Below are 26,676 nucleotides of genomic sequence, written 5' to 3'. Positions count from 1 at the left end.
TCATGAGATCTTTTCTCCCACAGAGTCACTGGATGGGTTCGAACCACCCGCCTTTTGGTCAACAGCCAAGCACTTAACCACTGGGCCATCAGGGCTCCTTGACTCAGTACTTAACAAATACTCTTCTTTCCCAATCTGCTGGGTGAAAACATGATTAATATCAGTTGCATTTCTTTACTATGAACTCTGTTTATATTATTTCATCAATTTTCAGTGGGCCATTGGTCTTTTTCTTATTTATTTGTGAGAGCTCTTTATATATTAAGGATATTGATCCTTTGTAATGTGTATTGAAAATGCTTTTTCTTGGTTTGTTCTATTTTGACTTTGTTTATGGCATCAGTAAAAGAGTTTTGAATAAATAAATTAATGAATTTATCGACCCATCAAATTCCAACCTTGGCTTGCAAGAAGAGCAGGACTGACTGGGCAGTGCCACACCCCTGGACAGTGACATGATGGGGGAGGAAATGCTGTGAATATTGAGACAATTTGATAAAACCAGACAGACACAAAGGTTGAATATTTGTCAATTTAATCCACTCAGCTCCTTCCAACACTCACTCGGCTGTAGCACAATTTAACATGTCCAAACCTGAACTTTGGTCTCCCTGTTGTCCCATTTCTGTTTCTCCCAAGTCATGCCCATCTTGGAGCCTGGCACCTCCTGTTGGCTCAAGCCAGGATTGGGGAAGTCATCCCAGACGCCTGCCTCACCCTCGTATCCCACATCTAATCATCTAACATGTCTATTGGCTCAATCTTTTATATATTTATCCTGAAGCCATCACAAGCCACCATTACATCTTACTTTGGTGTCCACCACAGCCTTCTAAGTGGAATCCATGCTTTCACCTATTTTCCTCCAGCCACTGTGATGTTTATTCTTCCTTGTTAAAGTTTTCATCAAAAAATCACAGAATTGACACGTTCTCATTGCTACCACTCGAAGGAAAAAAAAGGTGATAGATTCCCCACCCGTTCCCCAGATTATTGCAGCCTCATTGGGTTTCTTCTGTAGTATTGATTGATACAGAGTCTGGCAACCATGCTTCACCCTTGGTGGACAATATCCTTGTTTGCCAAAAGAAGGACAAGACAAATATATGCAGAGACAACCAGAGATGAAAGATGTGCAACAAGTTTTGTTCACATCAAATTCTTGTGATTCCAGGCTTGGCCAGGTCTTGGCCTTGTCAGAGATTTTCAAGCTAGGAGCTCTCCCAGGTTCGTGAGCCAATATATTCCTTTTGTTGCTGTTGGTTTCACGTGAGCTAAAGTGAGTTGGGTTTCTGTTACTTGCAACCAAAAGAATTCTGATGGATATATACAGATGCATTCTTCCCTTAGAGTAGAGAAGTCTCCTACACCGGCCCACCCCTCCCCGCACACAAATGTCTCACAGATAAAAACAAAAACAACAACAACAATAATAACCTGGTGCATGTAGTCCTCCCCACCCACCCTAGCCCTACCCCTGAGATGATTTTCAGAAGGATGCAGCCACATAGTCAAAGATGGTTCCCACTTCAAGCCCCACTAGAGTCCTTGGAGAACTCCATCCATGTTCTTTCCTCCCTCATTGTTAGGGTATCTATGGACCCTCTAGTCCTCCACATGTTGGGAAGGGGGCAGGGGAGAAAATGTTCTGGAGAACATAAAAGCAATCCAGAGTGCCTGCGTTTATCTCTAGAACCTCACTCTCTACTCTGAAGCCATTTCTGGAGCAAGAGCAAAGCTACAGTTTCAACATCTGAGTGCTTTCCATCATCTGTCTTCTGTTAAGTCCTCCAGTGGTGATGCCACCTACAGCCACAACTGAGATGCTTTGGCTCCCGATGTCTCTCAAGGTCTCAAAAAGGAGACAACGGCAGATTCTGATTTTACATTGTCCTGTCCGGCCATTAGACAATGCTTTTCAAATCATGGGTCACACCTCATGATGGTTAATGAATTCAATTTAGAATGTTGTGACCAGCATTTTTCAAGTGAAAGAGAATCAGTGTGTGTATGTAATAAAAAAAACCCGCTGCCTTCAAGTCGATTCTGACTCATAGTGACCCTATGGGGCAGAGTAGAACTGCCCCATAGAGTTTCCAAGGAGTGCCTGGCAGATTCAAACTGCTGACCTTTTGGTTAGCAGCCGTAGCACTTAACCACTATGCCACCAGGGTTTCTGGTGCATGTAATAGGGGTAAACATAACATACTCGGCTACAAACCAAAAGCTTAAAGGGGTGAGTCCATCCAGAGGTACCTCAGAAGAAAGGCCTGGCAATCTGCTTCCAAAAAATTAGTCATTTAAAACCTCATGAGGCGCAGTGCTACTCCGACACACATGAAGTCACCTCAGTTGGAATCATCTTGATGATAACTGGTTTTTTAACTGGTATTATTTTGTTAAACTTATCCTTCAAGTATGCACAAACACGTGCTCACACACATAAATAGGCACATGTGTGGAGCCCCTGGGTAGTTAATGTTCTTGGCTGCTAGCCAAAAGATTGGAGGTTCAAGCCCATCCAGAGGCATCTTGGAAGAAAGGCATAGGGATCTACTTCTGAAAATCAGCCATCGAAAATCCTATGGAGCACAGTTCTACTCTGATACACACAGGGTTGCCATGAGTTGGAATCAACTCAGCAGCAACTGGTACTGGTGTGTAACGTGTACTGGATTTTAACACAAAACATATTTTCTACTGTGAGCCATAGCCACAAGTTTGAGTAACTCTGCTTAGAGTTTATCGCTTCTTCTTTTTCTAACTGCTCACATACTTCTACACTTATTTATTTCAGTTTGTCAGTTATACCAGGGGTCAGCAAATTTTTTCTGTAAGGAGTCACATAGAAAATATTTTAGACTTTTACAGGTGATACAGTCTCTGTGACAACTACTCAACTTTGCCACTGGAACACGAAAGCATCATAGATAATACATAAACAAATGGGCATGGCTGTGTTCTAATAAAACTTCATTAACAAAAACAGGCAGTGGCTGGATTTGGCCCAGGGACCATGCTTTGCTGACCCTTGATTTAGTCACCTCAAAAAGTGCCAGCCACAGGTAAATCCAAATTGCTGTCTGCTCTCATGAGTGCTCTAGACAAAAATGTAAACAGATAGGCTTTTCTTTAAAAAAAATTTTTTGTGAATTTGATAGCGTACAATATAAAAATAGCAATAGAGTCTTGCTTTATCTGCAAATTTTGAAATAATAATTAATCCTTAAAAAATTTAAAAAAAAAAGCAAAGTCTCTCATAAGCCTCAGTTTTCTCACCTACAAAATGGGGGATCATAGTTCTTATTTCATAGGAATCTGGTGAGAATTAAATAAGAATATCTATGTAAAATGCCCAGCAGGATGCTGCCAGGTGGAAAGTCCTCGGGAAATGTTAATTTTTTCAGTAACGTTATCAATAATTAATTAGTTATTCTGCCCGAGGCATTAGGAAAGCGTCTTGTGGGATGAGTACTGGCCAACCCCGAGACTTTAAAGTACCTGAAACCATGAATGCAAAGATAGTCTTCAAAAGCAACTTATAAGTGTACATTTGGCTGTGCTGTAAGTAAAAATTACATCTCCCACAGCTGTACCCCTACATTTTCAATGTCTTGTGGCTACACTATGTAATAATTCTGATAACTTCAAAGATATAAACCAGCACTGTATAGAATTTTCTATAATGATGTCGATGTTGTATATCTGCACTGTCCAATATGATCTCCATTAGCCACATTTGGCCACCAAGCTCTTGAAATGTGGCTTGTTAACATGAGAAACTGAATTTTAAATTTTAATTAGCTAAAAAAATAACCATTTATAGTTAGTGGCTACTGTCTTGGAACAGCACAGAAAACTATACCTAAATTCCTTCTCAAATCCAATTACTCATGAGGATTTTGCTGAATACAGCAGCACTGTGGACATTTAGTACCAGACAATTCTTTGTTGTGGGGGGCTCTCTTGTGCCTCGTAGGATGTTTAGCAGCAATCCTGGCCTTGGTCCATTAGAACCCATATCTCAATTGGGACAACCAAAAATGTCCCCAGACATTACCCAATGTCCCAGGTGGGAGACAGGCAGAATTGCCCCCAGTTGAGAACTACTGGTCTGATAGAAAACCTCTGATGAGAAATTAAGGGAATGCCTACTAACATGGTTGCCCTCCATTTTGACTTCTCTGGTGATTACAAAGGTATGTATTCTAGCTAAATTCTCTTTCACACACTGCGAGTTTATTGTCCCTTTCTAGCATGTATTTTCTGGTGGAGCATCAAGGAGGTGACCTGCCTGAAGGCTTTCCGACATTTGGCGCATGGATACAGTTTCTCTCCACTGTGGATTCTGCAGTGATTATTAAGGGTTGAACTGTTGGTGAAGGATTTTCCACACTCAGTGCACACATAAGGCTTCTCTCCAGAATACATTCTCTGATGTCTTTGAATGCTTGATTTATACTGGAAGGCCTTTCCGCATTCCTTACAGTGATAAATATAATCCTCACCATGGTTTTTCTGATGTTTGAGAAGGGCCTCCTTGTTGATGAAGGCTTTTCCACATTCTTGTCAGTCCTCATGAGTCCCTGGCAGGTGAATTCTCTTGTGTTCTGTAAGGTGGGAGCCATTTTGGAAGTTCTTCCTGCATTCTTTACATTGGTAGGATTTATCCTCTTGATGAATTGGTTGATGTTCTGAAAGGTGGGAGTTGCATCTGAAGGCTTTTCCACATATTTTACAGTGGTAGGGCTTCTCGCCAGTGTGAATTCTCTTATGCTCTCTCAGGGATGAGCTGCGGCCAAAGGATTTCTCACACTCACTACACTGATAGGGTTTCTCTCCAGTGTGAACTCTTCGGTGGCGTGAAAGCTTTGTGCTCTGCTTGAAGGTCTTCCCACACTCGTCACATTTAAAAGGTTTCTCCCCTGTGTGAATCCTGTGGTGGCTACTGAGGGTGGAGCTGCTGTTGAAGGCTTTCCCACACTCTTTACATTTATAGGATCTCTCTCCTGTATGGGTTCTGTAGTGTGTAAAGAAGTATGAGCTATGTCTGAAGGATTTCCCACACTCGTCACATTTGTGGGGTTTCTCTCCAGCATGAATCGCTTATGCTTGATAAGGTGGAGGGTCTTGTTGAAGGTTTTCCCACATTCTTTACATTTAAAGTGAGTCTTCCCCTTTTTGAGTCTTGGGCATTTAGTTAAACCTGACTTCTGTGTTTTTCCATGAGTATCTTTCTTCAAGGTCTTCTTTCCTCTAGGAAACTTCTGTGGTGTTGTAGTAGTTGATGTGTGACTCAGGTGTCTCAAGACCACAGATTCATGCCTTTTCTTGCCAAGGAGGATTTTTTTATGTAAGCCTGTGGTCAGCCTTGGGCCAGATTTCTGCCTTCCATGTGGTGGCCTGTCCTCACTTTCCAAGGCCCTTTCTTTCCTAGCACCCTGAGAACCACCCCTTTGGGTCATTTTCTTTGCCTTTCCTTGTGATGACTTCTTAGAACTGCTTGGCTTTGGAAATGATGTCTTCAGTTTACATCTAATCTCCCCATCTGAAAGAAAGCTAGGATGTAAATATCTTGTTTTCATGTCATTGTTTTAAAAAAAATTTTTTTTGAGTATAACATACATACAAATCATAAGTACAGCTTAATTAATATTCACAAACTGAGCATGCTCATGTGCATGGCACCATGATGAAGAAACAGAATCCTAGAAAGCAGCACCCCAGAACCCCCTGTTATGGATTGAATTGTGACCCCCCAAAATGTGTGTCAACTTGGCTAAGCCATAATTTCCAGTATTGTGTGGCTGGCCATCATTCTGTGATCTGATGTGACTATCCTATGTGCTGTAAATCCTAATCTTCAGGATGTTAATGAGACAGGATTAGAGGCAGTTATGTTATTGAGGCAGGATTCAATCTACAGGATTAGGTTGTATACTGAGTCCATCTCTTCTGAGATATACAAGAGAGAATCAAGCAGAGAGGAGAGGGACTTCATGCCACCAAGAAGAAGTGCTGGGAGTGGAGCGTGTCCTTTGGACCCAGGATACCTGCACTGAGAAGCTGTTAGACCAGGGGAAGACTGATGACAAGGACCTCTGAAGCAACAGAGAGAGAAAGCATTCCCCAGGAGCTGGTGCCCTGATTTGGACTTCTAGTCTCCTAGATTGTGAGAGAATAAATTTCTGTTTGTTAAAGCCATTCACTTGTGGTATTTCTGTTACAGCAGCACTAGATTACTAAGACACCCTCCAAACACACACACTCCATTCTATTCCAGTCATTATCCCCACCCCCTAGGAAAATCACTATCCTGACTTTAACAGCATAGATCAACATTGCCCATTTTTGTACACTATGTAACTGTATTCTTACACTATCCATCCTTTTGTGTCCAGCTTCTTTCACTCAACATTAAGTTTGTGAGATTCATCCTTACTGTGGATGGAGGGATAGATGGATTGATGGATTGATGGTGTGATTGTTAAGCCTATGTGTCAACTTGGCTGGGCCATGATTCTCAGTGATTTGGCAGTTATGATGTAGTTCGGCAGTCGTATAATGATGTGGGTCTATAGGGTAGCTATGAGTCAGAATCGACTCAACGGCAGTGGGTTTGGTTTGTTTTTTTAATATATATATAATGATGTGATCACCTCCATGATGAGATTTGATATAATGTGATCACCTCCATAATGGGATCTGCTGTAAGTAGCCAATCAGTTGAAGGGGAGTTTCCTTGGGGGTGTGGCCTCTGTCCAATATAGGTGATCTTTATGGCAAGGCTCATGGGCTTTTGCTTGCTCTGGATCCTGCAGCTGGCTCCTGTATGTCTGCCCTCCAGTTCTTTGGTCTTGAGCTAGCGGCTGACCTGCTGTCTTGTCTGATGATCTTGGGATTCATCAATCTCTGCAGCCTTTGAGTCAGAGCCCTGCTGTCTGACCTGTCAATCTTGGGTTTGCCAACTGCTGCAGCTACGTGAGTTGGAAGAAGCCTCCAGCCTGACCCAGGGATTTGGGACTTTCCAGCCTCTAAAACCATGTGAGCCATTTCCTTGATATAAATCTCTCTCTCTACTTCCTTCCCTCTCTCTCTTTCTCTCTCTATATACATATAAATAAATATAAATACATATACTTTATTTGTTTTGCCTCTCTAGAGAACCCAGCCTAAGACAGAAGGATGGATGGATGGACGGATGGACGGAAGGAAGGATGGACAGATGGACAGGTGGACGGGTGGACGGGTGGACGGGTGGACGGCTGGACGGGTGGATGGATGGATGGATGGATGGATGGATGGATGGATGGATGGATGGATGGATGGATGGATGGATGGATGGATGGAATAATGGGTGGGTGTATGGAGGCATCTAACTTTGCCATGACTTTGTCCCTGGCTGAAACTCTGTGGCTTTCAACATTTATATCCAAAACTGTCCAAGCTTTTCCATCAAAACAACTCTTCCTCAGGCGTAATGCATTCTTTCACAAATAGTCGGGTTAGAAGGGCAATGTTGTCAAGCAACTATGTGACTGAAATTTACTGTCATTGCTCCCTTCTCACTCAACAAAATATCTGCATTCAGAACCCTCCAATGTCAGCCAAGATACTCTGTTTCTGGCTTTTTCCTTAACGGAAATTTGTACAAGATGGGGAAAGACACAAATATCTATTCTGGCAGAGGTACTGAAGATACATCAATGAACAAAACAGATAAAGTCTCCATTCTAGCTTATGTTCTAGTTGTTGATGTTGTTGGGTGTACCGAGTTGATTTTGACTCCTAGGGACCCCAAGTGACAGAATAGAACTGTCTCATGGGATTTCGTAGGCTGTAATATTTATGGGAGCAGATCACCAGGTCTTTCTCCCAAGGAGCCGCTGGTGGGTTTGAACCACCAACCTTTCAGTTAGCAGCCAAGCATTTAACCAACGCACCACCAGGGATCCTTTATGTTATGTTCTAGTAGGGGTGGGAAAAAAGACAATCAAGCAGTAAATGAAAAAAAGAAAAAGTCTCAGGCAGTGATACATCCAAAAGCTTAATAAAACAGGGTGAGATGAGATGGAAAGTGACTTGGTGCGTGTGTAGTGGGGGGAGAGTGGGCCGAGAGAAAGCCTCCAAGAAGAGGTGAGAGCTGACCTGAGAAGTGAATGGTGAGCCATGCAATGATCTAGGGGAAGAGCACTGCAGGCAGGGGAAATAGCCAGGGCAAAGGTCCTGAGTTAGGTTTTCCGTCTCTTGTACTCTGAAGAGTCTGAAGCAGAGGATGAGGGAGAAGGATGAAGTGTGGGAATATGAATGTGAGAGTGGAACAATCTCTCAGGTTCGAAGAATGGGAAAGAACTCCTGGAATGAAACATATCCTACACCCTTATCTCTTCTCCCCAAATCTCTCAGGGTGATGGGTATTTGGAGAGGATTTGCCATGGAGATTTCAATGGCATCACTTCCTACTCACCCAAGGAGATGTTGCGTACATTGAATCCTTCATCACCTCGCTGGGGTGCTCTAGGCACGCCTCTCTCCTGGATACAAGGCTCATCTCCTTGTTCCAACCTGGTGATCAACTTTGGCTTAAAAAACTGATACCCTGCTCCAGAGAAAAAAAAGTGTTGGATGCCACCCAGAACTCATTTTCAGCCCAAATGTTTGCACAGAAAGAAAATCAGTAATGTGATACAAAGGACCTCCAAGGAGAACATGGTAAACAGTCTCCTCAGCTTCTATCCCATCTTTATCCTGCCCCCACCTCCCTGACCCACTAGCTCAAATTTCTATTGATGGGGATCCATGTAGTTTCCAGGGAATTGAACTCAACCCCCATAGAGCACATCAGCCAATCAGCTCATTCCTGGTCCCATTGGCTATGTGATTGGTTTAGCTGTGGCCATGAGACCAATGCCAGTACCAGTCAGAGTGAAGGTGAGGACTACTTTTGGAAACACTCAGGACAAACACACTCTACCATTACTGCTGCAAGTGAATAAGAAATCATGTGTCTCTGGGGCTCCTTGCAGCCATATTGAGACCTTGAGCAGAGCTAACCTTAGGATGAAGGCCACACCATCAAAACTTCAATCACTGATCCCAATCCTAGTGCAGAACTGATCCAAGCTTTCTGGAAGCCTCACAGCCTTTCAGAATCAAAAGGGGAGGGGCTCTCACTGGCTCAAATTGAGCTGTGGGGAGGTCGTCCTTACCTAGGAAGGCCAGGTTCCCATAGTTCTCCAGCATCACATCCTTGTACAGGTCCTTCTCAGCAGGCTCCAGCAGCTGCCACTCCTTTTGGGTGAAGTACACGGCCACATCATTGAAGACCACTGGTTCCTGTAACACCAAACCCACATTCCTATTCACCCAGGAAATGGCCTCTCATGTGAAGAATAGGTGAAAAGCGGTTGGGAGGTTGGGAAAGCCTTCAGAGCTCTACATTCTGGAAGACTGCAAAAATGCCCCCAGTTTTCCCCCCTGCCCTGTATCCATGCCCTTTGGTATGGAACTGTGTGGAATCTTCCCCTTCTGAATCTGAGCTTGGCCATGGGACTTGCTTCTGCCAATGCGATGTTAGCAAAGATGACAGAAGCAGAAGCTTGAGAAATGCTTGCTGTACTGGCATTGCCCACTCTCTTATGCCTCTACCACTTGCGTGATAAAAACATGCCCAAGCTACCCTCCTGGAGGATTAGAGACATGTAGAGCAGAGCCAAGTCACCCAAGAGAAGCCAGCCTAGATTAGCTGATAGCCAGCCTTCACCCAAACATGAGTGAGCCCAACCAAGATTAACAAAGCCACACCTATCCAATCTCTCATAGCAATGTGCCCCTGAGGTATTAGGGTTGTTTGTTTTGCAGCATTATTGTGGCTGTAGCTGACTGCCACATGCATGTTCCAAGTGTTTATGTGGTATCTGAAGAGGTGGGTGAAAGGATGCTATGGTATGTTGGAAACATCAACAGCCTGAAAGAGGCTCTGTCACTCACTAATTCTATGGCCAGGTAGGAATCTCCCAGTTTTTGCATCTGTGAGGTAGATACCATAATAATTAAGAGCACAGACTCTGAGGCTAGACTGCCTGGGTTTGAATCCTGACTTCACCACTTACTATCTGTGTGACCTTGGGCATGTGACCTGAACTCTCTGTGCTTCCATACTCTTATCTTTGGAATGGGGATGATAACATCACCTACCCCATGCTGCAATAGTGCAATGGTTAAGCAATCAGCTGCTAACCAAAAGGTTGGCAGTTCGAACCCACCTAGCTGCTCTGTGAGAGAAACACCTGGCAATCTGTTTCCGTAAAGATTACAGCCAAGAAAACCATATGGGACAGTTCTACTCTGTCACATGGGGTCGCAATGAGCTGTGTTTGACTTGACAGCACCCAACAACAACTTAATGGGGTTGTTGTATGTATTAAACCTATTGTCAATGAGTCATTTTGGACTCAGAGCAACCCTATAGGACAAAGTAGGGTTTCTAAGGCTGTAAATCTTTATGGGAACAGACTGCCACATCTATCTCCCACAGAGCAGCTGATTGGTTAGACCTGCTGACCTTTCAGTTAGCAGCTGAATTCTTAACCACTGTGCCACCAGGGCTCCTTTGGTTGTGTATATACATAAAGAAATTAGCTTAATGGTCAGTGCTCAAGAAATGTTCATTCTTGTCCTGAATATCTGTTTTATGAAGGGGGTGTTCTAGTCAATGAGAGAGAGATTGAAGCCTGGAGAGTAAGTTTATTCATCCCTGTATTCATAGTCTTCTGCTGGGGATAAATCAACATATCAGACAAGGCCTGTGGTGAACACAGTATTCTTCTCCTTTGCTGTAATAATAGAAGCTATAGGGGAGCACATCCCTGGGTGGTATAAATGATTAGCACTTTCAGCTATTAATTGAAAGGTGGGAGGTTGGAGTCCAACCAGAGATGCTGCGGAAGAAAGGCCTGACAATATACTTCTGAAAAATCAGCCGTTGAAAACCCTATGGAGCAGTTCTACTCTGACACAGATGGGGTTGCTATGAATCAGAATGACTGGATAGCAACTGGTACTGTTATAGGGAGGCACATGGCTGCCCAGGCAAAGACTACATTTCCCGGCCTCTCTTGCAGCTGGGTGTGGTCATGTGACTAGGTTCTGGCCAATGGGGTGTAAGCAGGGGTGATATGTGCATCTTCTAAGCTTTTGCCTCAGAAGGACTAAAAGCATGTCCTTCCCTTCCCTCACTCTCCATTCCTGTAGGTCAGAATGTACACTGGGCATGGGGGTGAACCACCTTAAACCACACGGGCCAGAGCAACAAGATCAAAGAAGCCTGGACTGCCAACACCATGGGGCTGCCACGGAGGCCCCTGGATGCTTACAGAGTCACATGAAAGAGAAACCAACTTCATTACATTTAAGCAGTTCTATTTTGGAGTCCTGCAAAGGAGCTCCGATGGTGCAATTGTTAAGTGCTCTGCTACTAATAAAAGGTTGGTAATTTGAATCCACCCAGTGGCTCTGTGGGAGAAAGACCTGGAAATATGCTTCTGTAAAGATTCCAAAACGCACCAAACACACTGCCCTCGAGTCAATTCCGACTCATAGTGACTCTGTAGGACAGAGTAGAACTGTCCCATAGGGTTTCCAAGGTTGTGAATCTTTACAGAAGCAGACTGCCACATCTTTCTCCCAAGGAGCGGCTGGTGGGTTAAAAGCACCGACCTTTCAGTTAACAGCCAAGTGATTTAACCACTGTGCCACCAGGGCTCCTTTCTTATAAGGATTACAGCTTAGGAAACCCATGTACGGCAGTTGTACTCTGTCACATGGGGTCATTATGAGTCAGAATCGACTCTATGGCACCCAACAACAACTTGTTACAGCAGCCAAACCTGTATCTGAAACTAACGCAGACTCTAACCTTGGGGAGTTGACGGTCTAGAGCGGGGAGCAAAAAGTTGGGGACAGTCACAGTGACATCACACTGCAGCAAGGTGGGTGCTAGAGAGGTGGAACATGCTGAGAAAACTCGGAGGCCATCCCCACCCATGCGTTTCCGGGAACACTCTAGAAAAAGCTTAAAACAGGTGGTGATGTTTGAGTGGAGTCTTGAAGGATAAGAAGGAGGTTACAAGGCAAAGCAGAGCAGGGGTCAACCGCATACAAGTAAAAGCTGAAGCGGATGGAATGGCTTGAAGGAGAGAGAACAAAAAGGGAGAAGAGAACATTAGCACCACAGTGACGGCTGCTTTCCCAGAGTATTGGGGTTATTTAAGCAGGTGGACTTGGGGGCCAGGCAGCCTGGGTTTGTATTCCAGCTTAGCCATAAATGAGCTAGGGGACCTTGGGCCAGTGACCTGACTGTCCAGTCCCTCCTCAGTTTCCACATCTGGAAATTGGGAAGAATAAATAATAGTGCTGCTTCATAGGGAAGTGTGAGAATGAAGTGGATTAGTCCAAGAAAAGAATGTACAGTGAAACCTGTGAGAGCTGGAACTTGACGGGACTGCCTTGTTTTTCTGGGTCTTGCAAGTTTTCCGTCTTTGACGGGGTACAGTCTTACCATTTTTCTATCACTCTTTTTGGTGGAAAATACTTGAGTTCTCCTTCTCTGACGGGTTTCCGCCTTACCTAGGTTTTTGCAAGTTTTACTCAGGGCTTCCAACTGGTCTGTTCTGGTTTGAACCTCTACTGAGAATTTGTATTTCTAACAAGTTCCCAGGCAATGGTAACACTGCTGGTTAGGAACACGATTCTGAGAGCCACTAGTAGAGCAGTGGTTCTCAAAATTTATTATACATGACCATCACCTAAGGAGTAGCATCTGGGGTCTTAAAAGCTTGCGAGTGGCCATCTAAGATATTCCACTGATCCCAACCCATCTGGAACAAAAGAGAATGAAGAAAACCAAAGACACAAGGGAAAGATTAGTTCAAAGGACTAAAGAATGGCAACTACCATGGCCTCCACTAGACTTAATCCAGTAGAACTAGATGGTAACCGGCTACCACCACTGACTGCTCTGACAGTGATCACGATACAGGGTTCCCAACAGAGCTGGAGAAAAATGTAGAACAAAATCCTAACTCACAAAAAAAAGATCGGACTTACTGGTCTGATAGAGACTGGAGAAAACTTGAGAGTATGGCCCCTGGACACCCTTTTAACTCAGTAGTGAAGTCACTCCTGAGGTTCACCCTTCAGCCAAAGATTAGACAGGCCCATAAAACAAATAATAATACATGTAGCTCAAGCATGTATTCAAGACTAAATGGGTACACCAGCCCAGTGGTAAGGACGAGAAGGCAAGAAGGGACAGGAAAGCTGAATGAATGGAAATGGGGAACCCAAGGTAGAGAAGGAGAGAGTGTTGATACATCCCAGGGTTGGCAACCAATGTCACAAAACAATATGTTTATTAATTTTTAATGAGAAATTAATTTGCTCTGAAAACCTTCATCTAAAAAGCGATAAAAAAAAAAATTAAAAAGAATCACCTGGGGATCTTTTTAAAATGTAAACTCTGATTCAGTATACCTGGGGCAGAAATACAAATTCTCAGCAGGGGTTTGAAAGGAAACAAACTGGTTTGAAGCTCTAGTTTTACTGTATAACAATGCTTGTCACTTGGCAAGAGCTGAAAACACATTTGTTGCTGTTTACTACTTTTGCCTCAGCCAGTTTCCTAAAACGATTTGCTTTTTAAAAAATGTTAAGTATGTACTTTTATTCCAATATAAAGCATCTAACACAGTGTTGAGGAGTTCCTGGGTGGTGCAGATGGTTAAGCACTGGGTTAACCAAAAGTTTGGAAGTCAAATCTACCCAGAGGCACCTCGGAAGAAAGTTCTGGTGACCCACTTCCAAGAGATAACAGCCACTGAAAACCCTATGTAACACAGTTCTACTCTGAAAAACATGGGATTGTGATGAGTGTGAATCAACTCGACAGCACCTAACAACAGGGGAAAAATTGACCAGACCCATTGACTGGGTGGATCAAAATTAGCATCACCCATGAGGGGCAGATGGGGCTCGTGTGCATGTAGATGTGACACCATGAGAGAAACACAACATCACTTAGGTGGTATTCCAGTTAGGGATGCTGTCTTAGTTATCTAGTGCTACTCTAACAGAAATACCACAAGTGGATGGCTTTAACAAACAAGTTTATTCTCTCACAGTCCAGTAGACTAGAAGTCTGAATTCAGGGTGCCATCTCCAGCGGAAGGCTTTCTTTCTCTGTCGGCCTTGGGAGAAGGTCCTTGTCATCAATATTCCCCTGGTCTAAGAGCTTCTCAGTGCAGGGACTCCAGGCTCAAAGGATGCGCTATGCTCCTGGTGCTTCCTTCTTGGTGGTATGAGGTCCCTCTCTGCTTGTTTCTCTCTTTTATATCTCAAAAGAGATTGGTTTAAGATGAAACCTAATCCTGTAGATTGAGTCCTAACCCACTGATATAACTGCCACTAATCCCACCTCCTTAACATCATAGAGATAGAATTTACAATACATAGGAAAATCACATCAGATGACAAAATGATGGACAATCACACAATACTGGGAATCATGGGCTAGTTAAGTTGACAGACATTTTTAGGGGACACAATTCAATCCAAGACAGGTGAATAACCTGGATTTACTCAATGGGGAAATGCCAACAAACCAAAATGGGGCAGAGTGTGACTAAAAACCAAAACCTGTTGCTCTTGAGCCAACTCTGACTCGTGGCAACCCCACGTGAGTCAGAGTGGATCCGTGCTCCACAGGGTTTTCAATAGCTGATTTTTCATAAGCAGGTTGTCAGGCCTTTCTTCTGGTGTGCCTCTGGATGGCTCAAACCACCAACTTTTCAGTTGGCAGCAAAATGTGCTAACCCTCTGCACCATTCATTGGAATTGACTCATTGAACAGCACACAACAACAACAACAATCATTCAGCACACACCATTCTAGGCACTGGACACATCATTGAACAAATAGACAAGGTTTCTGCCCTCACAGAACTTACAATCTGGTAGGGAAGATAGCGGATAAGCAAATAAATAAATAACTTGTTGTTGGGTAGCAATAATTACTATGAAGAAAATGAAGTAAGGTAAAGGGACAGAGCTTGATGGAGTGAAGATGACCAGAGGAGGCTTTCTTGGAGGAGGGGACATTTGAGCAGAAGCCAGAAATAGGAAAGGGAAGAAAACAGAAAGGAGGGCAGCAACCCCAAGGGAAGCCATCTCCCCCGCCAAAAGATGGGCTCACATCTTTAGTGGAGGGAACGGGCACCCAGTCATGACAGGGGCTCTGCTGGACAGAGAAAATGGCCAAGCTGCCTATCCTCCCAGGATGGAAATGGCCTCTGGCCAAAGGGAGAAGATGACAGGCTTACCGTGCCCCAGGCTGGCAGGAGTCTGGCCGGCATTCTCCCCTTCTTTTTGGAGAGCTTGTTCAGTGGGTGAGAAGGCTTCTGAGAAGACAGCTGGGGAGAGGAGGAAGGAGTCATAAGGGCTTCCTACCCTCTGAAGGGTGGGAAACTCAATAAGAATATTAATAATAAAACAATTGACAAGAGCAAACAGGTATTGAGTGCTGACCATATGCCAGGCGCTACTCTTCTAAGAAGGAACCCTGGTGATGCAATGGTTAAACACTTGACTGCTAACAGAAAGGCTGCTGGTTCGAACCCATTCAGTAGCTCTTCGGGAGAAAAGACCTGGCAATCTGTTCCTGTTGTGTGCCGTTGAGTGGATTCCAACTCATAGCAGCACTATATGACAGGGTAGAACTGCCCCATAGGGTTTCCTGGACTGTAATCTTTACAGGGGCAGATTACCAGGTTTTTTCTCCTGTGGAGCCGCTGGTGGGCTGGAACCACCAATCTTTTGGTTAGCAGCCAAGAGCTTCACCATTGTGCCAGCAGGGCTCCTTCTGTAAAGATTACAGCCTCCAAAACCCTATGAAGCAGTTCTACTCTGTCACAAGGGGTTGTTATGAGTCAAAATCGACTCGATGGCGCCCAACAACAACACCTCTTGTAAGTACTTTGCACATATTATCTTATTTAATTTTTCATAACAACTCTATCATCGTCCCACTTACAGATGAAGAAACCACGCACAGAGAGGTTAAGGCTCTTGCTCAAGGGTACATAGCAGTCAAGAGGTAAGAGGCAGTCAGCTCTGGCTCCTAAGAGCTTGTGTTATCAGACATGCATTAAATCACATCCCGAAGGTCAACAGGGACCTCTCTGGACTATTTTTTCAACTTCCTGAGAATCCATAATGATTTCAAAATAAAAAGTTAAAAAAAAAAAAATACAAACCACAACTAACAATGCACAAAAACCAGAAGATAAACTTGATAACTGGGAGCACCTAAAAATTAAACACTTACAGTCATCAAAAGACTTCACCAAGAGTAAAAAGAGACCCTACAGACTGGGAAAAGAATTTTGGCTATGACATATCCGACAAGGGTCTAATCTCTAAAATCTAAAAATACTTCAACACCTCAACAACAAAAAGACAAATAATGCAATTAAAAAATGGGCAAAGGATATGAACAGATACTTCACCAAAGAAGACAACCATGTGGCTAGCAGACACATGAAGAAATGCTCTCAATCATTAGCCATTAGAGAAATGCAAATCAAAACCACAATGAGATATCATCTCACCCCATCAATACTGACACTAGTTAAAAAAAAAAAAAAAACAGAAAATAATAAATGTTGGAGAGGTTGCAGGGAGATTGGAACTCTTATGCACTGCTGGTGGGAATGTAAAATGGTACGACCACTACGGAAAACAATACTGTGCCTCCCTAAAAAGGTAGAAAGGAAAATGCCATACAATTCAGCAATCCCACCCCTAGGAATATATCCTAGAGAAATAAGAGCCATCACACGACTAGACATGCACATTCATGTTCATTTCAGCAATAATAACAATACCAAAAAGATGGAAACAAATTAAGTGCCCATCAACAGATGAATGGATATACAAATTAAGGTACATACACACAGTGGATTACTAGGCAATAATAAAGAACAATGATGAATCTCAACATGGATGAATCTAGAAGGCATCTGCTGAGTGAAATAAGTCAGTCACAAAAGGACAAATATTGTATGAGACCACTATTATAAAAACTCAAGAAAAAGTTTACACATAGTAAAAAACAATCTTTGATGGTAAGAGGGAGGGAAGGAGTGGGGAGGAGAAACCACTAACTAGATAGTAGACAAGTGTCAACTTTGGCGAAGAGAAAGACAACGTATACAGGGGAAGTCAGCACAACTTGACCAAATCAAAGTCATAGAAGTTTCCTAGACACATACAAACATCTTGAGGGACTGAGTTGCTGGGGCTGAGGGCTGGGACCATAGTCTCAGGGGACATCTAGGTCAAATGGCAAAACATAGTTCATAAAGAAAATGTACATCCTACTTTAGTGAGTAGTATCTGGGGTCTTAAAAGCTTGCGAGAAGCCATCTGAGATACATCTCTTGGTCCCATCCCAACCAGAGCAAAGGAGAATGAAGAAAACCAAAGACACAAGCTAAATATTGGCCCAAAGGACTAAAGGACCACATGAACCCCAGCCTCCAAGAACCTGAGCCCAGAAGAACTAGATGATGCCCTGCTACCACCAACAACTGCTGTGACAGGGATCATGATAGAGAGTCCTGCACAGAGTGGGAGAAAAATGTAGAACAAAATTCAAATTCACAAAAAAAGACCAGGCTTACTGGTCTGATAGAGACTGGAGGAACCCCTGAGACTACGGCCCCCCAGACACCCTGCTAACTCAGAACTGAAGCCACTCTTGAAGCCCACTTTTCAGACAAAAATTAAATAGGCCTATAAAACAAATAACAACACACGTGAGGAATGTGCTTTTTAGTTCAATCAAATATATGAGACCAAATGGGCAACTCCTGCCCAAAAACAAGACAGGAAGGCAGAAAGGACAGGAAAACTGGACAAATGGACCCAGGGAACCTGGGGTGGAAAGGGGGAGAGTGTTGTCACATTGTGGGGATTGCAAACAATGTCACAAAACAATTTGTGTATAAATTTTTGAATGAGAAACTAACTTGCACTATAAACTTTCACCTAAAGCACAATAAAATTGTTTTAAAAAATAAAAACGGTCTTAAAAAATAATAAAAAGCATCACAACAAGTCCAACAGCCCTTCCTTGGCTGGCCAAGCCACCAACAGGACCCAGGGGCTGCACCTCTTACATTCACTCTGCCCACATCCACCGCCACTCCTCACATCAGGCCACCATCATCTCCCATCTGGATGATCCCACAGCCCCCTGACCAGGTATATGGGTGCAGGGCCAGGCCAGGTGAGGACTCTAGGCCACAATGAAGACCCCCCATTTCTTCCAGCTCCATGAGACACCCTGCAGGTTTCAAGTAGGGCGGTGCCAGGAACCATTCCTGTGAAATATTTGCTGGGTTGAGTATGAGGTTCCATCCCTGGTGCCCCACGGTCTCCTCCCACCCCAAGAGCAGCCAAACCAAAAACCAAACCAGTTACTGCCAAGTTGATTCTGACTCATGGCAACCCCATGTGTGCAGAGTAGAACTTAGCTCCATAGGGTTTTCAAGGCTATAACCTTTAGGAAACAGATCGCCCAGACTTTCTTCCAAGGGGCCTCTGTTTGGGTTCGAACCACCAACCTTTCGGTTAGTAGAGGAGTGCTTAACCATTTCCACCACCCAGGGACTCTTGAGAGCAGCCAGTGGGAGGCTATTAAGGGGTGAGTCTTGAGTCTAAACTCTGCCTGTATCAGCCCCACCCTGGGTGCCCTCCCCACTTATCCATTCTGTAGGCTTCTCGCCTCCGTCATCAAGTAGCTCAGTCTTCACCTCCACAGTCTCCCTCTGCTCTTGCTGGTGTCAGGATGCAGTATCATGTGCATCCTGCCCACAGCGACACCTCAGGCCCCCTTAAAGAGCAGGAGACCAGAGTGGTTAGGACATGGACTGAGGAGCCAGATGGCCTAGGTTCAAATCCTAGCACCATACTCAGCAACTGGGTGGTTTTGGGAAGGTGATCTCACCTCCCCAAGTGTTTGTGTCTGTTATGGATTGAATTGTGTCCCCCCAAAATGTGTGTCAACTTGGCCAGGCCACTATTCCCAGTATTGTGTGGTTGCCCTCTATTTTGTGATCTGATGTATTTATCCTATGTGTTGTAAATCCTAACCTCTATGATGTTAATGAGGCAAGATTAGAAGCAGTTATGTTAATGAGGCAGGATGCAATCTACAGGATTCGGTTATATCTTGAGTCAATCTCTTTTGAGATGTAAAACAGAGAAGTCAGCACAGACAAGAGGGACCTCATACCATCAAGAAAGAAGTGCTGGGAGCATAGTGTGTCCTTTGGACCTGGGGTCCCTGCACTAAGAAGCTCCTAGACCAGGGGAAGACTGAGGACAATGACCTTCCCCCAGAGTCAGCAGAGAGAAAAAGCCTTACCCCTGGAGCTTGCACCCTGAATTCGGACTTCTAGCCTCCTAAACTGTGAAAAAGAATAAATTTCTGTTTATTAAAGCCATCCACCTGTGGTATTTCTGTTATACCAACACTAGATAACTAAGGAAGACAGTGTCCTTAACTGGGAAATGGCAGTAGATCACCAGGTCTTTCTTATAAGGCACCTTTGGGGGGATTCGAACCACCAACCTTTCGGTCTCCTTCCCAGAGTTGTTTCAAAGATCAGTTGGATGGTAACTGGAGAGCAGTTGGCATCACCTGGCAAAGGCAGGGCCAGGTCTTATGGGAGTTGGAGCTAAGAGAAATCCCTCACTAAGAAAAATACTAGAAAAAATATGAATACAAAATTGCCTGGCAGTTGAATAGACAAACGTATTTAAAACAAAACAAAACAAAACAAAACCCTAAACCCATTGCCATTGAGTTGATTTCAACCCATGGCAACCCCATGTGTTACAGAGTAGAACTGAGCTTCATAGGATTTTCTTGGCTGTTATCTTCATGGAAGCAGATCACCTGGTCTTTCTTCCACGTGCCACTGGGTGTACTTGAAAAGATGCAACCTTTCGGTTAGCAGCCATGCACATTAACCGTTTGTACCATCCAAGGTCTTATATACATGCACGCCTTCCACATGCAAGCGAATAGCAGTAGCGGGGGAATTAAACAGGACGGAGCCCCAGAGCCTCAGAGGGTCTGCCACCTGAGTTGGGGTGGTTTGGGGAGAGGTACTGAGCCCTGCAGGATCATGAGATACACAGTGACCCTCCAGGTACACGGTCACATGCCTGCAGCATGTGTATGTGTATGTGTTGTATGTTTCTAAAATGATTACATAATAATATCTACAGTGTATTGCTGGGCCCAGCCAAAGCCTTGGAATGGGTCTGGGTAACTGGGAAGCCCTGAAGCTGAAGCTCTGTGTTAAATTGTCCCCTGGTGATTTGAGCAAGTGCTCAATAAATGATGCTCCTAATGACTATTAGCCTCCTTGGTCTTTTCAGCTCTGTCCTAAAGCTACAAGGCAGCAGGACATAATGGTTTAGACCCAAGACCCTGAAACTCCTAAACTGGGCTGCATAAGATCAAATCCCAGCTCCACCCTTTCAGGCAAATATCTCTGCTTCTCTGAGCCTTGGTGCCCCCAAGCGGGTGCTATGAGACGAGCCAGTCCATGTGAGCCCTCAGACACAGCACTGGCTGGCGCAACAATGGTAAATAGGGAGGCTTGGGTGTGGGCTTCCTGGGACCACACTTTTGACCTCTGCCCTAGCATTGGAGGAGGCAGGAGGGCACAGCAGTGAGGCATGGACTTTGTGCAGTCTGGTGGGTAAGGAGGCCCCAGCCTGCTCTCACTACCTGGGTGCCCTTAGGAGTTGCCAGATTTAGCAAATAAAAACGCAAGACACCCAGTAAGATTTGAATTTCAGATAAACAATAAATAATATTTTAAATATAAATATGTCCCAAATACTGCACAGAACACACTTATATTTTAAAATTACTGTTTATTGATTTTACTTAATTGTTTTTAAGTGTAGGTACGCAATATGTGGGGCATACTTATAATAAAGATAGTCACCATTTATCTGAAAATTCAAATTTAAGGGGGCCTGATCACAATTCCAAAAGCCAAACTCGTTGCTGTCTAGTTGCTTTCGACTCATAGGGATCCTGTAGGACAGGGTAGAACAGCCCCATAGGGTTTCCAAGGCTGTAATCTTTACAGAAGCAGATCGCTAGGTCTTTTATTCCACATGCTGGCTGGTGGGTTTGAACCACTGACCTTTCAGTTAGCAGCCAAGTGTTTAGTCACTGCACCACCAGGGCTCCTTCACTTAAGTGTCTCTAAATTGTGCGTATGGACAAGGTACAAATGGCAAATGTTTCATTTCACATATATTTACCCCAGTTAAAAATAAATTTGAAAATTGAAGTGGGTGTTCTATATTTTATCTGATAACCCTATATTCGGGGGTCATTTAGCCTCTCGGCACCTTAGGGTCCCCCTCCATAAAAATGAGGGCAAAGACCATTAAATGTGAGGATTAAATGATTAAATGCATGTTAAGTGTTTAAAACAGTGCCTTCCATTAAGAGAAATGAAGTCCTGATGCATGCCACAACATGGATGAATGTTGAAAACATCATGCTGAGCGAAATAAGTTGGTCGGAAAAGGACGAATAAGTAGATGAGGCAAATGTACAGACATAAGCGTTTAAGAGTGGGCACCAGGGACAGGAGGGACGGGGAAAGAAGAGAGTCATTGCTTAGGTAGCACTGAGTTTTTGCTTATGGGGAGGGAAAATTTGACAACAGATATTGGTAATGGTTGCAAAACACAATCGATGTAATTGGTTTTACTGAATTGTACACATGAAAAATGTCAAATTGGCAAATGTGGACTCTTTATATTTTTACCATAATAAACAAACAGCATGCACACACACACACAAAAGGGCCTGCGATGGAGTATGAGCACAATTTTATTGTTCTTAGAGTGTGAGCGTCAGAAAGTCCTTTCTTCCACCACCTGTTCAGCCCCCAGCTTCCTGGCATCACTGTCCCTGTCTGTCTCTGGGGCCTGGGACATCGGTCTCCCTCTTAGCACCCCGTACTCTGCACCCAGCCGCCAGACTTGGGCCAGGCCTTCCACACACACATGCAAGTGAATCACAGTAGCGGGAGAACCAAAGAGGATGGAGCCCCTGAGCCTTCAGAGGGTCTGCCAGCCAGATTGTGGGGGCTGGGCAGACAAAGACTGGGTCCAGGCAGGATCATGAGACACGCAGTGAGCCTCCAGGCATGTGGTCTCACACGGACAATGCAAACACACAAACTCCTGAAAACTTGGAGACACAAGGTGAGACCCACAGACACAGTCAGATAGACACAGATATGCAGGCTCAAATACACAACTCACAGACCACCACCCCCCTCCCATGAAAACACACATACACACACAGGCAATGATGCCCTCACACCCACACTGGCCGACACGTACCCCTGGAAACTCAAAGACTTCCCCTCCCTATCCTAAGCCTTGAAGGCCTTTTTAGAAACAAAGAGACTCATCTGCAGACCCCACCACAAACATGCTGATACACACTCAGTTTCAAACTTCAGGGACACCAGGCATACACACACACACGCACACACACACACAAACGTGTAGACACAAACACATTTTCAGATAAACACTGATGACACCCAGACATACAGGCACAAACACACTTGCAGACACATACTGCAGGGACACTGAGAAACTGCCTGCCCCCACTCAGGCTGACAGGCCTTTTTGTAAGCACCCGGCCACCCCCACTCTGAACACACATGGAAGCATACACATGTACACACACCTATGCACATGTGGATGAACACCCGAAACTCACAGTCATCTTCCTGGCTGTGCAAAGCCCCTCTCACTCAGCCTTGTACTCGCCCTGAAGACCCACGCAGGGCTACACTTCTTCTAAGATGCACACCCCAGACTCCCCACCCCATGCAGACTGACTTGAGGTCCCCCATCCCCAACCCAGCCCTTTTCGAACCAGTCTCCTTAACCACATATCTTCATCCATGGTCTTACAGACCCCTCAAATGCTTCCTGAGGGGTGCCCTGAAGCCCCGCACTCCCAAAACTGCCCTCAGGGACCCCCCCCAAAAATCATTCTATTCTGCCCCAGAAGATCAAGTTGGTACCTGATCTCCTCAGCCCCAAACTGTCCCCTCAAATGTCCTGGAGCCCTCCCACATGGCCCTGCCTCATTCGTTGGACTAGCATGAACCAAGGCCTGACCTCTTAAGCCCTCAGACTTAGGCCTGGGACACCTGTAGACACAAACACACATTTCAGATAAACACTGAGGACACCTGGACATACAGGCACAAACATACTTGCAGACACACATTTCAGAGAAACACTGAGCATCACCCCACCCACTCAGAATGACAAGCCTGCGTGTAGGTACCAAGACCCCCCCCATACATGCACACATGCACATACACACACGAAAACTTGAGGACAAACAGATGCAGAAACGCATCTGCAGACAGTCATCCTGAAACTAAGAGTTACCCTGCCAGACACACAGACCCCCCCCTGGCTCGGCCTCAGCACAACCCTTGGGACCCACCCATACCCCGCCCCCTCCAAGATGTGCGCCCCCAGGCTCTCTGCCCCACACACAGACTCACTTGAACTCCCCTACTCCCACCCGGGCCCTTTTCTAACCATTTTCCAAGCGGTCTCCTTATGCAAGTGTCTTCATCCCCGATCTCACAGGCCCCAAAAGCACATCCTAAAGGATACCCCAAAGCCCCACATCCCCCAAACTACCCTCAGGGATCCCCCCCAAAATCATTCTTCTCGCCTCAGCAGATCAGGTCAATAGCTGACCTCGTTAGCCCCAAACTGACCCCTCAGTGTTCTTTCTGTAGCACTCCCAGATGACCCATTGCCTCCTACAGCAGACTATCACAAACCAAGACCTGACATTTAAAGTCCTTAGACCCAGACCCAGGACACGCCTACACAAACACACATTTTCAGATAAACACCAAGGACACCTGGACATACAGGCACAAACACATTTACAGCCATACAATCCAGAGGAATGCTGAAAACTACTCACTGCACCCCCCCTATTCAGGCTGACAGGCCTCTATGTACGTACTGAGACCCTCACAAACATGGACATGCACACACACACTCAGGAACATGAATCCATCTGCAGACTCACACCCTGAAACTCAGAGTCACCTCCCCAGTTGCACGGACCCCCTCTCACTCAGCCTAGGCCTCACCCTGGGGATCCTTCCACTGTAGTTAAAACATCTTCCACCCCTATCGGGTCTCGCCTCCAGGATGTGCACCAGCCCTTTTCTAACCATTTTCCCAGTGGCCTCCTTATTTGTGTATCTTCGTCCACACTTGGTAGACCCCAAAAATATATTCTGAGGGGTACCCCAAAACCCCCATAGCCCCCAAACTGCCCTCAGGGCTCCTCTCCAAAATCATTCTCCTCTGTCCCTGCAGATCAAGTCAGTAGCGGACCCCATTAGCTCCCACCTGGCCCTTCAAATGCCCTGGAGCCCTCCCTGAAGCCCCTCCCGCCCCCACCTTCTACTCCCATCAGACTAGCATGTAACAAGGCTTGGTTCTCCTGCCCACCAAAGTCCTCCAGAACCAAACCCGGGGCCCCAGACCTGTCCTGGATAGTGTCCCTGCTGTCCCCTCCTCCAGACTGGCCGCAACCCCCCTTCATCGCCTCCACTCAGTCCCCTCTCCTCTCTGTGGCATGAGAAATCCACCCACCCTGAGTCGCATGCAGCTCAGAAATGCCTGGAGAACTGCCAACCGCCCTCAGAGCGACCCCGAGGTCTTCAGTCTGGCTGGAGGTCTCAGGCGCTCCAGAAGTGCCAAAGGGACCCTTTCCTGAAGCTGCTCTGTGCCCGCCTGTCCACATCCCAAACTCTGAGTTACCCTCCTTGATGCGCAGACACCCTCTCACTTGCCTGGGCCTCCCCAGGGACCTGTCCACGCAAAGCTATCCACACTCCGACATGCGTGTGTTCCCAGGCTCCCGTGCTATGCACAGGCTCACTTAAGGTCCCCTCCTCCATCCCAGCCCTTTTCTTCATCCATGGTCTTGGAGACCCCAAAAAATGCCTGCTGCGGGGTGCCCCCAGAGCCCCACACCCTCAAAATTGCCCTCAGGGATCCCCCCCAAAATCATCCTACTCTGCCCTAGCAAGATCAACTCCATAACTGACTCTGCTGACCCCCAACTGACGCCTCAAACATCCTGGAACCCTCCTGGACACCCCTTAATCCCCCATTGGACTAGCATGCGCCAAAGCCTGATCCCTAAAGGCCTCAGACCCAGATCCCGGACAGGTCTACACACACACACTTTTTCAGATAAACACTGAGGACACCCAGACATATAGGCACAAACACACTTGCAGACAAACACTCCAGGGAGCTCCTGAGAAACCCACCCACTCAAGCGGACAGGCCTATTGGTAGACACTGAGATTATCCTACACAGGCACACAAGCCTAGACATGCACATGCGTACACTCGGGGACACACAAGCATCTGCAGACGCACGCCATGAAAATACCAGTCATCCTCCTGGCTGCAGAGACCCCCTTTCACTCTGTCTCCACCTCCCCCTGGGGACCCCTCCACCAAGAGCTGCCCACCCTCGAGGATGCAGGGCCCCAGGCTCCCAGCCCCACGCACCCCCAGGATCCCCTCCCCACATGCGGACTCAACTGAGGTCCACAACGCCAGTGCGGCCCTTTCCCAACCATTTTCCATGGGGTCTCCTTATCCGTGTATCTCCATCCACTGTGTCGCAGACCCGGAAAACACTTCCTGAGGGGCTTGTCGAAGACTCATGCCCCACAAACTGCTCTCAGGACTCCCCCCACAAATCGTTCTACTCTGCCCTAGCAGATCAATTCGGTAACTGACCCCCTTGCCCCGAAATGACCCCTCAAACGTTCTGGAGTCTTCCCGACAACCGCCTCCCCCATAAGACTAGCAAGCACCAAGACCTGGCCTCCTCTAACCTATAGCCAACAAGACCCTGACTCCGGGCCAGCCCCCCTCCGTTGCCTCCCTTTTTGGAGGCCTGAGAAATTCAGGCCTCCGGAGTCAGTCGCCCCGCAGCTTGGAAAAGCCCCGAAAACTGCTAGCCGCTCGTGCACGATCCCCAGGTCCTCAACCTGAATCGGGGTCTCAGGCGCTCCGGCGCCCTGGTCTAAGGCGCTCAGCAGGGCGCTGCTGCTGGTCGCCCGGCGGGTGCTCTGCGCCCTCCAGCCGGTTCGGTGGCGCCTCCGCCGCTCTGAAAAAAAGGGGGAGAAAAAAAAGAGAAGGGGGTGGGAATTAGCGCCCTTTCTGCGCAAGGGCGCGGGTTCCCACAGCCGCTACCGGACTCTCGCTGGTGCAGGGTCCTGGCTCAAAGGATGGGTGGGGCGGGGCCAAGGAGCGCGTGAGTGAATGGGCTCCAGAGTACGCTCACGGACACATAGCCCTTAGCGCGCGTGCACACACGCACACACACACACACCCCACACACACCCACACACAGAGGCAATGACACCCTTCCACTCCCACTGGCCGACACACACCCCTGGAAACTCCGAGACACCCCCTCCC

At 46.0% G+C, this 26,676-nt stretch overlaps 1 pseudogene; it reads right to left on the bottom strand.

Annotated features, from left to right (window-relative positions):
• Positions 1-1,482: 1,482 nt before the first annotated feature.
• The window catches only part of LOC126084998 (zinc finger protein 883-like), a 28,185-nt pseudogene continuing 2,991 nt past the window's right edge, over positions 1,483-26,676 (bottom strand).

This window comes from Elephas maximus, chromosome 11, assembly GCF_024166365.1.
Source record: "Elephas maximus indicus isolate mEleMax1 chromosome 11, mEleMax1 primary haplotype, whole genome shotgun sequence".
Lineage (NCBI taxonomy): Eukaryota > Metazoa > Chordata > Mammalia > Proboscidea > Elephantidae > Elephas > Elephas maximus.
The sequence above is the reverse complement of the archived record's forward strand: the minus strand, read 5'-3'. Positions and strand labels throughout refer to the sequence as shown.